This window comes from Hibiscus syriacus, unplaced genomic scaffold (genome assembly GCF_006381635.1).
Source record: "Hibiscus syriacus cultivar Baekdansim isolate YM2019G1 unplaced genomic scaffold, ASM638163v2 tig00110418_pilon, whole genome shotgun sequence".
In the NCBI taxonomy this organism is placed as follows: Eukaryota; Viridiplantae; Streptophyta; class Magnoliopsida; order Malvales; family Malvaceae; genus Hibiscus; species Hibiscus syriacus.
In genome coordinates, this window is record NW_024062730.1 from 760,468 (window position 1) to 774,378 (window position 13,911).

A 13,911-nucleotide genomic window follows, 5' to 3' on the forward strand; every position below is an offset into this window, starting at 1 on the left:
ATGGTTGGATTCTCGAGAGGATCTTGAGTTTCCTCATATTTCGTTTCTTCCTCCTATGATGGTTTTCCAACGTCATGTCTAACGTCATTTGTGTTTATAATACATACATCATCATTCCCACAAGAATCCTTCATCGGAAGGAGATTATCATCGAAAAAATGTATCAACTCTTCTACAACTAAAGTTCTTTAATTAAATACTCGATAAGCTTTAGAATTTAAAGAATAACAAAAAAAATTCTTCATCACTTTTAACATCAAATTTGTCAAGATTTACTTTATCGTTGTTTAAAACAAAACATTTACATCCAAAAGGATGAAAATAGCTAATGTTAGGCTTTTTATTTTTGAAAAGTTCATATGGAGTTTTCTTCAAAATAGACCTAATCATTACTCGATTAATAACATAACAAGCGGTATTTGTGACTTCCGCCCAAAAATATTTTGACAAATTATTTTTACAAAGCATGGTTCTAGCCATCTTTTCTAAAGTTCGATTTTCCTCTCAATAACTCCATTTTGTTGAGGGGTTCTAGGTGCTGAAAAATTATGACTAATACCATTAGAATTACAAAATTCAGAAAATCCAAGATTTTCAAATTCAGTTTCATGATCACTCCTAATATTATTTATAGAGTAACCTTTTTCATTTAAAATTCCTTTCGAAAACGTGATCAATTTTTCTAATGTTTTATCTTTAGTACTTAAGGATAGAACCCAAGTATATCTAGAATAATCATCTACTAAAACAAATGCATATTATTTTCCACCAAAGCTAGTGGTCCTAGATGGTCTAAAAAGATCTAAATGGATCAATTATAATATTCTACTAGTGGATACATCATTAATGGATTTAAAAGAAATTCGTTTTTGTTTTCCTTTAGCACAAGTATCACAGATTTTATTATCATCAAATTTTAGCTTTGGCAACCCTCTTACTAAGTCTCTTTGAATTAACCGTTGTAAAACACTCATACTAACACGTCCTAGTCTTCTATGTCATAACCAACTATCATGCTCATCCTTAGCAACTAGGCATAAATTAGTCATATTTATAGAATCTAAATGCACCATGTAAATGTTTCCTATTCTATGACCAACAAGCATAATTTGATTAGATGCAATGTCAATGATTTTACAACCATTAGTTTCAAACATGACATTGAATCCCTTATCGCACAATTGACTAATACTCAATAGATTATGCTTTAATCCATTCACATATAAAACATTCTTAATTTGTATGGAAGAGGTATTACCTATAGTGTATATACCTTCAATGTGACCTTTTGAGTTATCACCAAAAGTCACCTCTCCTCCATTTTTGGTGTTGAGCTCTATGAACCGGCTTTTATCTCCGACATGTGTCTTGAGCATCCACTATCAAGGTACCATGAATTTGAATTCGTTTCTCGTGCCTTTTAGTAATGCTCTTTTACCTACAAACATAGATTAATTTTTTATTTTTGGTACCCAAATTCTTTTGGGTCCATATTCATTAGTCTCCAAAATTCTAGTTCCCTTAGGTATCCATTTGTGTATGATATCCTTATCTTTAGTAGTAATGAGTTCTTTAGGAACACATATACTTCTAACGATTTTTCCATTAGAGGTTCTTCGGAAACCTCTATGATTGTAGTTTTTAAAACTTTTTCTAACAAAGTTGGATTTTGAATTTTCTCCATTTTCAAAATGTTTTGTTCCAACTTTATCAAAAGAAGCTTTAAGATCATCAATTTTCTTTTAATGGTCTTCATTAACATTTGAAAGTAAATTATGCAAATCAGAATTTTTCTTTTCAAACTCTTCTAGTTTGATTTGCAATTTTTTTATTTTACTTTCAAGATCATTGTTGGTCTTGGATATGAGATTATTTTAATTTATAATTTCGAAATATCATTTTTATATTTTAAAAATAATTTCTCATAATCCGAAGTCAACTCATTATATTCTTCTAATAGCTCATCAAACGAATAATCTTCAAAATTAAATGAGTTAGTGGTTACCTGAGAATTTTCCCCTAATGTCATCAAGCACAAGTTTGAATTTTCTTTGATTGACACTTTCACTTCAATTGTAGGCAATCATATTTGACATGCCCCGGCTTTTTACATTCATAGCAAATGATCGGGTCATTCTCTTTTGGTTTATTTTTGAAGCTTTCATTTCATTTGAATTTTCTTCCTCAGTTGGGACTAATTAATTTTCTGAACCGTTTGGCAAACAATATCATTTCCTCGTCATCGTTATCTTCATCCAAATCACTCTCATCTTTTGTTGATTTGAGAGCAACTCCAACGTTTTTCTTCTTCTCCGTCTCTTTCTTTGGTTCGTCTCTTTTCTCGAGGTCTCTCTCTTCTTTAAGCATCATTTCATGTGTAAGGAGATAGGCAATAAGCTCATCGAGATTCAAGGATTTTAAGTTCTTAGCCTCGATGATCGTCGTCTTCTTTGATTGCCAAACTTTTGGAAGAGAGTAAACTAACTTCCTTACAAGCTTGTCATTTGGAATAATTTCTCCATATGATTTGAGACTATTGATAATCGTGGATAATCTATTAGTCATAGCTTTGACATCTTTATCCGGTTTCATCCTGAAATTTTCATAGTTATGAGTTAGAAGACTAATTTTAGATTTTTTTACCTCGTTTGTGCCTTCATGAGTGACTTATAGTTTGTCTCATATTTCTTTGGCGGTTGTACAATATGAAACTCTCTCGTATTCATCCGATCCAAGAGCACAAAAGATAATATGGATGGCTTTGGAGTTGAGCTGGAACATTCTTGTCTCTCCTTCACTCCATAATCTTGGATGGGTGGAAGGCTTGATGTATTTGTCTTCTATAATATTCTATGCTCCCATGTCACTTGCTTGAATAAAATACATCATCTTATTCTTCTAATAAGCATAATTATCTCCATTGAAGAAAGGAGGCTTGTTGACGGGCAATGAATCAAGAACGAAGTCAGAGTTTGAAGTGGAGATCATTAATGACTTGATTATCGATGTAACTCTTCCCGGATCAACTCAAGAGACAATTAAACTTTCAAATGAGTCAATCTCTGATACCAATTATTGAGTTAATCTATCGACGGAATAGGCCAAGAGGGGGTGAATTGGCAATAAAACTTTCGGTGGAAGCTTAGAAAATTGAAAAATATTTGCACAGCGATTTAGAGTGGTTCGACTTTCTCAACCAAAGTCTACGTCTACTACCTTAGCTATCCACACTAAAGATTTTTCTCAAATTCATTAATTTGTCTTTCTTTTGAGGACAAAGAGTAACTTTACAAATCTCTCAAGAATTATACCCCAAATTCTTGAGAACACTCTCTCCCAAAGAGAATAATACAAACTTTGCAAACTTACAAGAAAATCTTCACAAGTAAGGATGTTTGCACAATTCTATAACAAAGAAAAACACTCAAGAATAATACAATTGATCACAATAAGTGTTATTGAAAGCAAAAATGAATATTGAATGAAATAGGCTTAAAATTGTTCAAACTTGAGTTTTGATGATTTCTCTTTGATTCTCTCTTGATTCTTGATGATTGTTGTTTCTTGTTATTGATCAATGGCTTCTAAGCTTGTTTAAATACTTCTTGGATCATTTTTTAACGTTGGGGGATCAATTTTTAACATTGGGGGATCATTAATGGAGTTAATAGAGTCGTTAGTGTGTGAAAACAATTAATAAAATCAGTTGGGAGTGTATGTGCATCGATGCATAGTCAAGGTGCATCAGTGCATTAAGTGTAAAATTCAAATATTTCGACCGTTGGAAGACTTAATGCATCGATACACTAGGGGTGCATCGATGCATAAAATGCATTCGATGTTTCAAACAAGCCTGGAGTGCATCGATGCATGGTCTGTGCATCGATGCATAAAATGCATTCGATGTTTCAATAAAATCCTGAGTGCATCAATGCATGGCTATGTATCGGTGCATAAAATGCATTCGAAATAGAGTGTGCATCGATGCATAAATGAGTGCATCAGTGCATCCCTTCATAAAATTGATTTTTAGCTCGTTTTTTGTTCGAAATACTTTGTGAAAATTGTTTCAAAAATAGTTTAAGTATAAAACACAATTTTACACTTTTAGTAAGGATTAAAATTGAACTTAGAAAAACTTGGAGTAATATTTTGATATTCGAATAATTATATCGAATATACTTAGAAAAATTTTGCAAAATCTTAAAATTCATTTAACTTAATTTGTTATATTAAAATATCAAAATGTTTTCAACAAAGAGAACGTTGTTAGAGAGTTTACAAGGAGAGGGGTATTTATAGCCGAGAAGAGTTACTGTAATTATAAAAGGCGCGATACTTGCACTATACCCTTACGTGGCGTAAGGTGCGCCCCAGGAGCCGCTCTTTAACCACGTGTATCCATGTCAGCGTAAAGCGTGCTGCAGGGGGCACGTCTTACTGCATAGGATATTAAATCGGGAAATATAGTCTGAACGGTGACTGACAAAGAAAATAAGAGGGTAAAGGTGATTTATCGGGAAAAACGCCGTAAATAAAACAGCAATAACCATAATCATCTACATATGATCTGTAGAGAAAGCAACTAAATATTCTTACCTCGAATCCCTTATAGAACTTTCCAACCCCAACTAGCTTGATCGGAACCTTCCGTCTTGTTGGTTTATCAAGGAAAGCACAAATCGATACGGATGACACGCCTTTTGCTTCTAAGTGTGCAATTAGACAGGAAAAGTGCATCCTGTATCTACAATATCCTCAACCTAAGACAATATTAAATGGACTAATCTATCAGCAAATTCGGTTCTAAATCTTAATACTCTTATTAGAACGATCTTTAAGGCTTTTCTTCAGTCAGACTTCCTCTGAATCCATATAATCATCAAAATTTCAAGACCATTTATCTAGTGAAATCAAATAAACAATAAGCACTTGAACATCTACTTTCACCCAATTGGAATGGATGTGAACTGGTTAAAAGCCATTATCAATTTCTTCCAGCCAGAGTTTGAAGACTCGAAAAACTCAAATAAATCAACTTCACTTTAAAAAATATTTAAATAAAATTTGAGCTATAAATTAGAACTGTGACTAACTCCATTTTTTTTACTACAATCGATTAAATGCTCACCCCTATCTAAAAGCGCAATTCAAAATTGTGATTTGCCTATGCAGATTGCTTACCAATAGCTTGGCCCGGTATATATATATATATAAGAGGAACGGGGAATTACCAGAACGACGTGTTTGCCCTTAACGTCAGCTTCAAGTCAAGTGAAATGGAAGGAGCTCCATTACAGAGAGTATCTGAGCTATAAGACTGAGCTCGAACCAGATCAACAGAAAGAGGGAGTTGTATTCTCCTGATAAGATCTGAGAAGAAGAAGAGGGCACCGGTGGCGACTCCGACGAAGAGGGGAGGGTCGTGAACGGAGTTGAAATCACGGGTAATTTGGGAGGCGACCTGGGTTACCCGGTCCAGAATCTGGTATTGGGTCCAAAGAACCTCCTCTATGTGAGAGTATAGAGACATCTGGATGGTTTCACTTTCAACTTTTGAAGGCTATTTCCTCACGATAGAGCAATATAGAAAGTCGGCGCTTTTCTGTTTTCTTTATTCCCCATAGCTTAGGGTTAACTTCTTGTTCGCGGGAGATTCCAAGGATCAGGTCAGGTGAACTACGACCCTTGGATGGGGCTTGGTGTTAAAAGGGCGTGATATGAACCGTCGGATAAAAAAAAGAAAAGAGAAAACGTTATTCTTATGTGGTATTTATTTTTGCAGAGGTAAAAGATCTGCAATATTCGGACCACATTTACAGCAAAAGAGGTAGACCAAAATTTTGCAGTCTGCAAGAAGAAGACTGTTTATTTTTTAACGTCTACAGACTGCTAAAATAAACTGAAATATAAATAAACTAATTTTTTAAATTTAAAAGAGTTTTGCAATACTGAGATTTAAATAATTTTAGTTTTACAATACTGAAATTTAAATAATCCATACAACTACAATAATAAATATTTTTAGAAAAATAAACACCACCTTATTAATTCTAGAGAAAATAACCTCAGTGACAAAAAATGTCTTATAATATACGATTTTAACCAACTTTTTTTGGATTTGCCAAAATGACCAACTAAATCGCAATGCGATTGATAATTCGCAACGCGATCTCCAGTATCGCAAATCAGTTTCCAGATTCGCAACGCAATTCTGACTATCGCATTGCGATTTCCCAAATTCGCGTTGCGATTTTCCTAATTCGCAATGCGAATACGTAAATCGCAACGCGAATTAGGAAAATCGCAATGCGATTACGTAAATCGCAATGCGAATACGTAAATCGTAATGCGAATACGTAAATCGCAATGCGAATCTGACTATCGCAATGCGATTTACATAGTGTCATTCGTATCCAACGCGTATTTTTTTCCAAATTCCAAACACGAATATATTAATATATCGGAACACTGAACTGTCCATAGTATATCCCGTAATCGCAACTCATAACCTAAAACCCTAAATCACAACTCAGTCTCATCTCCATCTCTCACTCTCTAAGGCGACATCCGTCCCTATCTCCGACGAAATCAGTCCCCATCGCCGACGATAGCAGTCTCCATCTCCGGCGAAATCATTCTCGGTCAGAAATGGAAAATCAACCAAATCAACCACCGAGGGTTAGTTTTTTTAATTATTTTTATTTTGAAAATTTTGCATTATTATTAGGTTTTTCATATTGAAATTGATGATAAGTTTACTGGTGTTTTCAATAATAGATTAACCATTTCACTTAGATTGCTTATTATATTCATTCAATTGCTGCCAATACTGCTAAACTGTTTAGTCTTTAACCCTGTGAAGTTAGTATTTGTCTTTGTTTTGTCTTTTGGTTGAAGTAATGCAATCCATTCAAGTTTCTTTCAATTTTAGTATTTGAAACCGAGAATGACTATCGCAATGCGATTCTGTCGTTGCGATTTTCATTTCGCGTTGCGATAGTCAAATTCGCGTTGCGATAGTCATTTTCGTGTTGCGATTTTCATTTTCGTGTTGCGATTTAAAGTTTTAGAAACTATTCTTCTTCTGTAAATTGAAACTTGAATGAATAGCATTACTTCAACCAAAAAACAAATACTAAATTCACAGTGTTGCAAATTTAAGTTTGAAGAATAAACTACTACTCTTTATGTTTATTGTTCATATCTTCACAGTGTAGTTTTTGGTATATCTAAATTGGTATGTTTATTGTTTTTGCAGAACTTTTATTCGGCTCAATTGACCTTAAGAAATAAAGTAAGCCTGGCCAAAATAATTGCGTCGAAGCTTTCACCTGCACAAAGAAAAATATTTGAGGATACTTGCTTCGGACCATGGCTGAAAGTACAACATCCGGGTGGAGATGCTATGTTGACCCATCTGTTTCTTCAAATCATGACTAGCGATCTACCAGAGACTATACAACGTCGTGATGAAGAGATATAGTTTGATTTTCCACTGGCGTATACGTGTTTTGGGCGGGAGGAGTTTTGCTTAATCACCGGTCTACGCTTCGGACACGATGATGTAGATCGGTACACTAGACATATTACCCGCCTATCATGGTTTTCCTGGGTTTTTCCTGAGCTGTCAACGGAGAAGTCGAATTTACACGTGGAAGACTTGACGAGATTATTGAATAAGAAAGATGGTTTTACTCGGATGGATGACGTCGATGTTGTCCAAGTATGCCTTCTAATACTTTTGCAAGCCGGCTTTTTAGGCAGAGAGGCCCGACAACCTATTCATAATGATCTAATTAAATTGGTAGAGGACCTAAATGCATGGAACCTGTTTCCGTGGGGTTCATATCTATGGAGAGCTACATGGAATAAGTTGTCGTCTGCCTTTAATGATCGGAAAAGTTTGTGTGGCGATGGTTCCAAATACACTTTCTCAGGCTTTATTTGGGCCTTTAAGGTAATAATTTTTATATAATGTTTCCAAAATTATAATTAATTCTTTAACAATTACTAATGTTTCTTATTATATTGTTTGTAGATTTGGATATTTGAGGCATTTCCCGCCATGCAGACATATGCATTAAAAACTTCTAATGATATTCCTAGGGCTATTTCCTGGAAGAGGAAACGGTCCTTGCAACAATGGGAAGATTTACTATCGTATACTACAATAAATAATGTAAGTTAACACAAATACTACCATATGTTTATAAACAAGTTATTATTACTACACGTTTAACTTTGTTTGAGCTTTTATATTGTTAGGAGGCCAACACTCCATTACAGAGGCTAACACCCACGGAAGCTGAGCTTGCCACTGATTGGTGGCAAGCTAGTAAGCTTTTTTTTGATGGAACGGATGATGAGCAGCCACCACTTCGAGAGCCATCACCTCACCCAGAGCCATCACCTGATCGACCCGAATATACACCTCCACAATGAGAGTCATCACCTATTTTGTCACATCATCGAGCCTCTTCTCCACCATCACCTCATGATAGGCGACCGGCAAAGATGCCACGACGTTTATCTCCCTGTTCTCCACCTCCACGGGATGAGTTAGGGGAGTTACGTAATGAGGTCAATGCCTTGCGTGAGGAGGTCGGTACTTTACGCGATGACAATGGTGCATGGCGTGTTGAGGTGTCTACTTTACGTGGTGAGGTATCAGCTCCACGTGAGATTGTAGCATCGTTGTAAAACGAGGTTCATACTCTACGCAACTAGGTAAGTTTAATATTTTTCATATTTAACTTGATGATAAATTTACTCGTAATTGCACTTAGATTGCTTAGTAAATTCATTCGGTTGCTGCCAATACTGTTTAATTGTTTATTCTTTAACCCTGTGAAGTTAGTATTTATTTTTGGTTATCTTTTGGTTGAAGTAATGGAATCCATTCAAGTTTCAATTTGCAGAAGAAGAATAGTTTACTATCACAATGCGAAAATGACTATCGCAACGAGAGAATCGCAATGCGAAATGAAAATCGCAACAACAAAATTGCAATGCGAAAATGACTATCGCAATGCGAAAATGACTATCATAATGCGAAAATGACTATCGCAATGCGAAAATCACTATCACAATGCGAAAATGACTATCGCAATGCGAATTTGGCTATCGCAACAAAAGAATCGCAATGCGAAATGAAAATCGCATTGCGATTCTCTCGTTACGATAGGCAAATTCGCATTACGATAGTCATTTTCGCGTTGCGATTTTGTTGATGCGATTTTCATTTCGCATTGCGATTCTCTCGTTGCGATAGTCATTTTCGCGTTGCGATTTTAAGTTTCAGATTCTATTATTCTTCTGCAAATTGAAACTTGAATGAATTGCATTACTTTAACCAAAAGACAAATACTAACTTCACAGTGTTGAAAATTTAAGTTTCAAGAATAAACTACTACTCTTTATGTTGTCATTGAACATGCACTAAACATATATGTTGTCATTTTAAATGTTTATATAAGTGTTTACTTCTGGAATGTTATCTGATGCATTTTGTGAACAATGATATAATAATGACTTGGGTGAATACCGTGCAAGTTTGAAATATATTTGTCTTTGTTTTCACTGTTTAATATCATGTCTGTTTATTTACTGACTTATGTATTAATTTATTTTTAGTGGCCCGCTAAGGTGGATGCTCTACGTCGGGTTTTTCTTGCAAGACGGAGTTCACGCATCAGACGGCGTGCACGTGCCATTATGTCTCCGTTCACCCCAATAGTGTGAAGAATCCGTAAGAAAAAGTCCGACTCACCTGTCATCGTTCAAGAGGCCTCCCCTATCGTTCAAGAGGCCCCTATCATCCCTCAAGAGTCTCCTCCCACCGTTCAAGAGGCCACTGTCATCGTTGAAGAGGTCTCTCCCAACATTCTAGAGCCCGATTCACATGGCGTAATATATCGAATTATTGAGAAGCCCCCTCACGTGCCGGACATGATGGATGACTGTTGGCTTTCGTATAAGTTACCGGCCAGTACCATTCCGGCAGATGAAGTGGAGAGGAAACAACTACCGGAAACAATTCTGGATAATACCCTTTGGGCTAAGACCGCAGTTGATTTTTATCTACATGAGCGGAGCCAAGGGTGTTACGTTGACATATACAAACTCAACGATGATATGCATTTGTTGATTAAACGATCTTGGTGGGGTGTATTATTAGGGGTTGAAGACAACGGCTATTTCGATGGGGGGTAAGTCTTATATTTCTTCTTATATTTCAGTTTGATTAATTTTTTTTTTAAAATTTATGTAATTCACTAAAATATGTCTTTTTTTGTAAAACAGCATATTGATTCATGGGTGACACGTCTTCTAATTGTAAGGAAATTGAAGAAAAATATAAAAAAAACGCGATATACAATTATACCGACGTCTTTTCACGTAGTTCACTTGAAGAATCAACGACATGAATCATATGTGTTGGCTAATGGACAAGCTAAACTTTATCCTGCATGGTGGGAGGTCGATAAGGTTAGTATATTTGTTTAAATATTTTAAAGGTGTTCATAAATAAGTGCGCAATTTGAATTATTACATTTCGATGCAGGTGTTTATCCCTGATTTGGACCGTACTCATTGGCTTCTCGTCGAGCTTCAGCTCTCATCCCTAAAGACAATAGTATATGACATCATGATAAATTACATATCATTGTCTGATTTGAGAGATATTATTAAGGGATGGAGCTCTCATTTGGCTAAATTCTTGGATGCAATTAATTATTGGACTAAGTCTGAAAACAAGAAGCCAAAGAAGTTCAATGTTACAGTTATCAGAGACGAGACTGCGCCACAACAAACGAAGGAAGCCAGAGGGGATTGTAGTCCTCTCGTATGCATGTGCTTGGAGCGTTTGACGACAGGAAGTACATATTTTCTACCTCCCACCGATAGATATAGAGGTACAGTAGGCTTGTGGTTACGGCATTTTATGGCTAGAGCAATATATGCGAGACGATGTCTACCTGCATCCGCGTTATGAAAGTGTCCATAAACAATTTGTAAGTCAAATGCAAGTGTTGTTAAACATATATACTCTTTTTGGTTTTAAAATGTTTGGTTAAGTAGCTAGAATTCAATAATTTGTTGTTTGTAGGTTTTAGATGTGTAGAAAGTGTTGTTGATTCAATGTTTGGTTTCTGCAGGTTAATCCTGAAGTGAGCTGCGTGAAATGGATGTATGGGGTGCAAATGTTGATTCAATAATTGATGAGGAAATAATTCATTATTATTTTTTGATTGTTTAATTGATTTGTAAAAGATGATTTGTAAATGTTGATTTGTTTAATTGATGTGTACATAATTATTAGTTGTGCTTGTTTAATTGATTGAAATGTAATAGTTGATTTGTTGATTTCAATCTGCATTTTGTTGAATGCAAAACAGACTATCGCAACGCGGAAATGACTATCGCAACGAGAGAATCGCAATGCGAAATGAAAATCACAATGAGTGAATCGCAATGCGAAAATGAAAATCGCAACGCGAAATTAGTTTCGCGTTGCGATTTTCATTTTCGCATTGCGATTCACTCGTTGCGATTTTCATTTCGCATTGCGATTCTCTCGTTGCGATAGTCATTTCCGCGTTACGATAGTCATTTCCGTGTTGCGATAGTCATATTCGCGTTGCGATTTCCACGTTGCGATAGTCAAATGAATGTCTAATAAGTGATAACAACTGAACATATAATAGCAATGTTCAAACTCAAGTTACTAATACATGCCTAACTGAAAATGTTAAAAGTTCACACATAATATACACATAATATAACGTTTGCATTTAAAAATCACCTAAGTTAACAATCCCAAAAGGTAAAGCCGGTTGTGATTGGGATTTTGATAAGGATCCATATTTTGGTAGAGGAAAAGATGATTGTGATGGCACTGGTGATCCACATGTCAACCTTGTATGACCACTTTCCTTGCACCGACTACATGTCGATCTCTTATTCTCTTCACCCTTAGACGGTATACGATCATGACTTTTTGGTCGGCCAGGTAGCCTTCTGTCCATGGCTGGTGGCAAAACTGTTTGTAAGTCATCTGGTATGTCCCACTCAGAAGGATGTGGAATAGGGTAGACAATCTCGCCATAAGTCTGTCGATATACTTCTGTAGTGTAGCAATCCATAGCGTATGTGCTTGAATCATCTTGGTTTAGATGAAGAGAAACTTTTATAACATGGCCACACGGATAACCAAATGTTTGCCATTTCATACAACTACACGTCTTTGCATTTAGACCGACAAGCCCATTTAAGTTATTATCCAGTACTTCAAACAAAGTGTTTGAACATGGTTCAACTCTCCATGACATTGACTTCACAACACGTTTCGTTATCTTTTTTTTCAGTCCATGGTGTAACACGACGTTCCAATGTCCTATAAATTTAAATAAATAACACTTAGTAAAATATATAATAAGTTACGAATTTAAAGAAATAATACCTGCATGGTTTCTTTTCTTGTAGTACCACTGTTGAATAGAGGCTCGAAAATACTCCATTAAATAGTAATGGGTAATTTCCGGGAATGACGAATTAGAGCGTTGATTGATTCTGCACTATTAGACGTCATGAAACCATATCTTGCTCCAAGTTGATGTACTCTTGACCATCTTTCAAACCCGACATCTTCTAGTGTTTGAGCACACTGAGGCAAAACACGTCTTAAATAGTTTATATGCTTATTAAAATCCAATTCCCGATAAGCTTTTACAGCCTTCCAGTATGTCTATTTGTGATTTTTTATACCAGCAGACCTTGATTTTAGATTTATATACAAATGAACACCACAAAGTCCATGAAAAGCATCTGGGAAACACCTTCTAACAGCTTTGTCAATTGAGTTTGCCCTATCGGATATGATTGTCAGATTGCTAATAGGACCTATGCAATCCCTAAGATGCCCCATAAACCATATCCATGAATCAGAGGTTTCATATTTGCCAACCCCGTAAGCTATTGGTAGTATCCCATTGTTAGCATCCATGGCTACTGCTAATAAGTTTACTCCAAGGTATCGACCTTTTAAATGTGCTCCGTCAACTATAATAATTGGGCTCATGCAATTAATAAACGAACGAATCTACAAAATCATATACACAAGAAATATAATCATTTAAATGTGAAATACACGTAACTAACAAAAATGAGTCAACAAAATTATATTGATTTACTAACCGTAGCACCAATGGCGATAAACAGAAACTCAAAGCGTCTATCTCTATCTGTTTTGATATGAGTTACCGACCCAGGATTTTTCAGCTTTAAATTGTGACAATAAGCCGGCAGTTGGGCAAATGATGCTTCTGGTGACCCCCTCAACAATTCCAAGGCATAACATTTGGCTCTCCAAGCTTGAGAATATGAGATACTAATCTTGAACCGAGCATTCATGTCAGTCATAATTTCATGTCACCGATATACCCTGCCATTCAAAAACATTAACTCAGCCAGAAAACCACCCAACACCTTTTTGTTTGCCTGTCTATGGTGAGGAAAAACTTGGGTTCTTGAACACGTATGTTTATCAATAAAAGTCCTAACTTGAAACATTTCGCAATCTTTTATCCTCTTTGCAATCATACGTCACGTACAGTTTTTGTCAATCATATTCCTTGTTTCGAAACGATCTTTGCTTGATTTGTTAACTTTTAGTTGATAGCCATCTTCCACACATTTCGTATACAAATCTATCTTCAAGTCTTCCTTTGTATCAAAACAATCATCTTTCTTGATACGAATAATTTTTGTGTAACAATCAACTGCTATCTTTACTAACTCTTCTTCCGGTATATGAAGTAATTACGGCATATTCCAGTTATACTCCCGTGGCATTTTCTTCGGGGACTTTTCTTTGGGGATTTCTTCTTCTTCTTCTTCTTCAGTGTT

General features: G+C 35.6%; 1 pseudogene; it reads right to left on the reverse strand.

Moving 5' to 3' along the window:
* LOC120124350 overlaps window positions 1-5,540 on the reverse strand; it is a 44,941-nt pseudogene extending 39,401 nt beyond the window's left edge.
* Window positions 5,541-13,911: the final 8,371 nt, after the last annotated feature.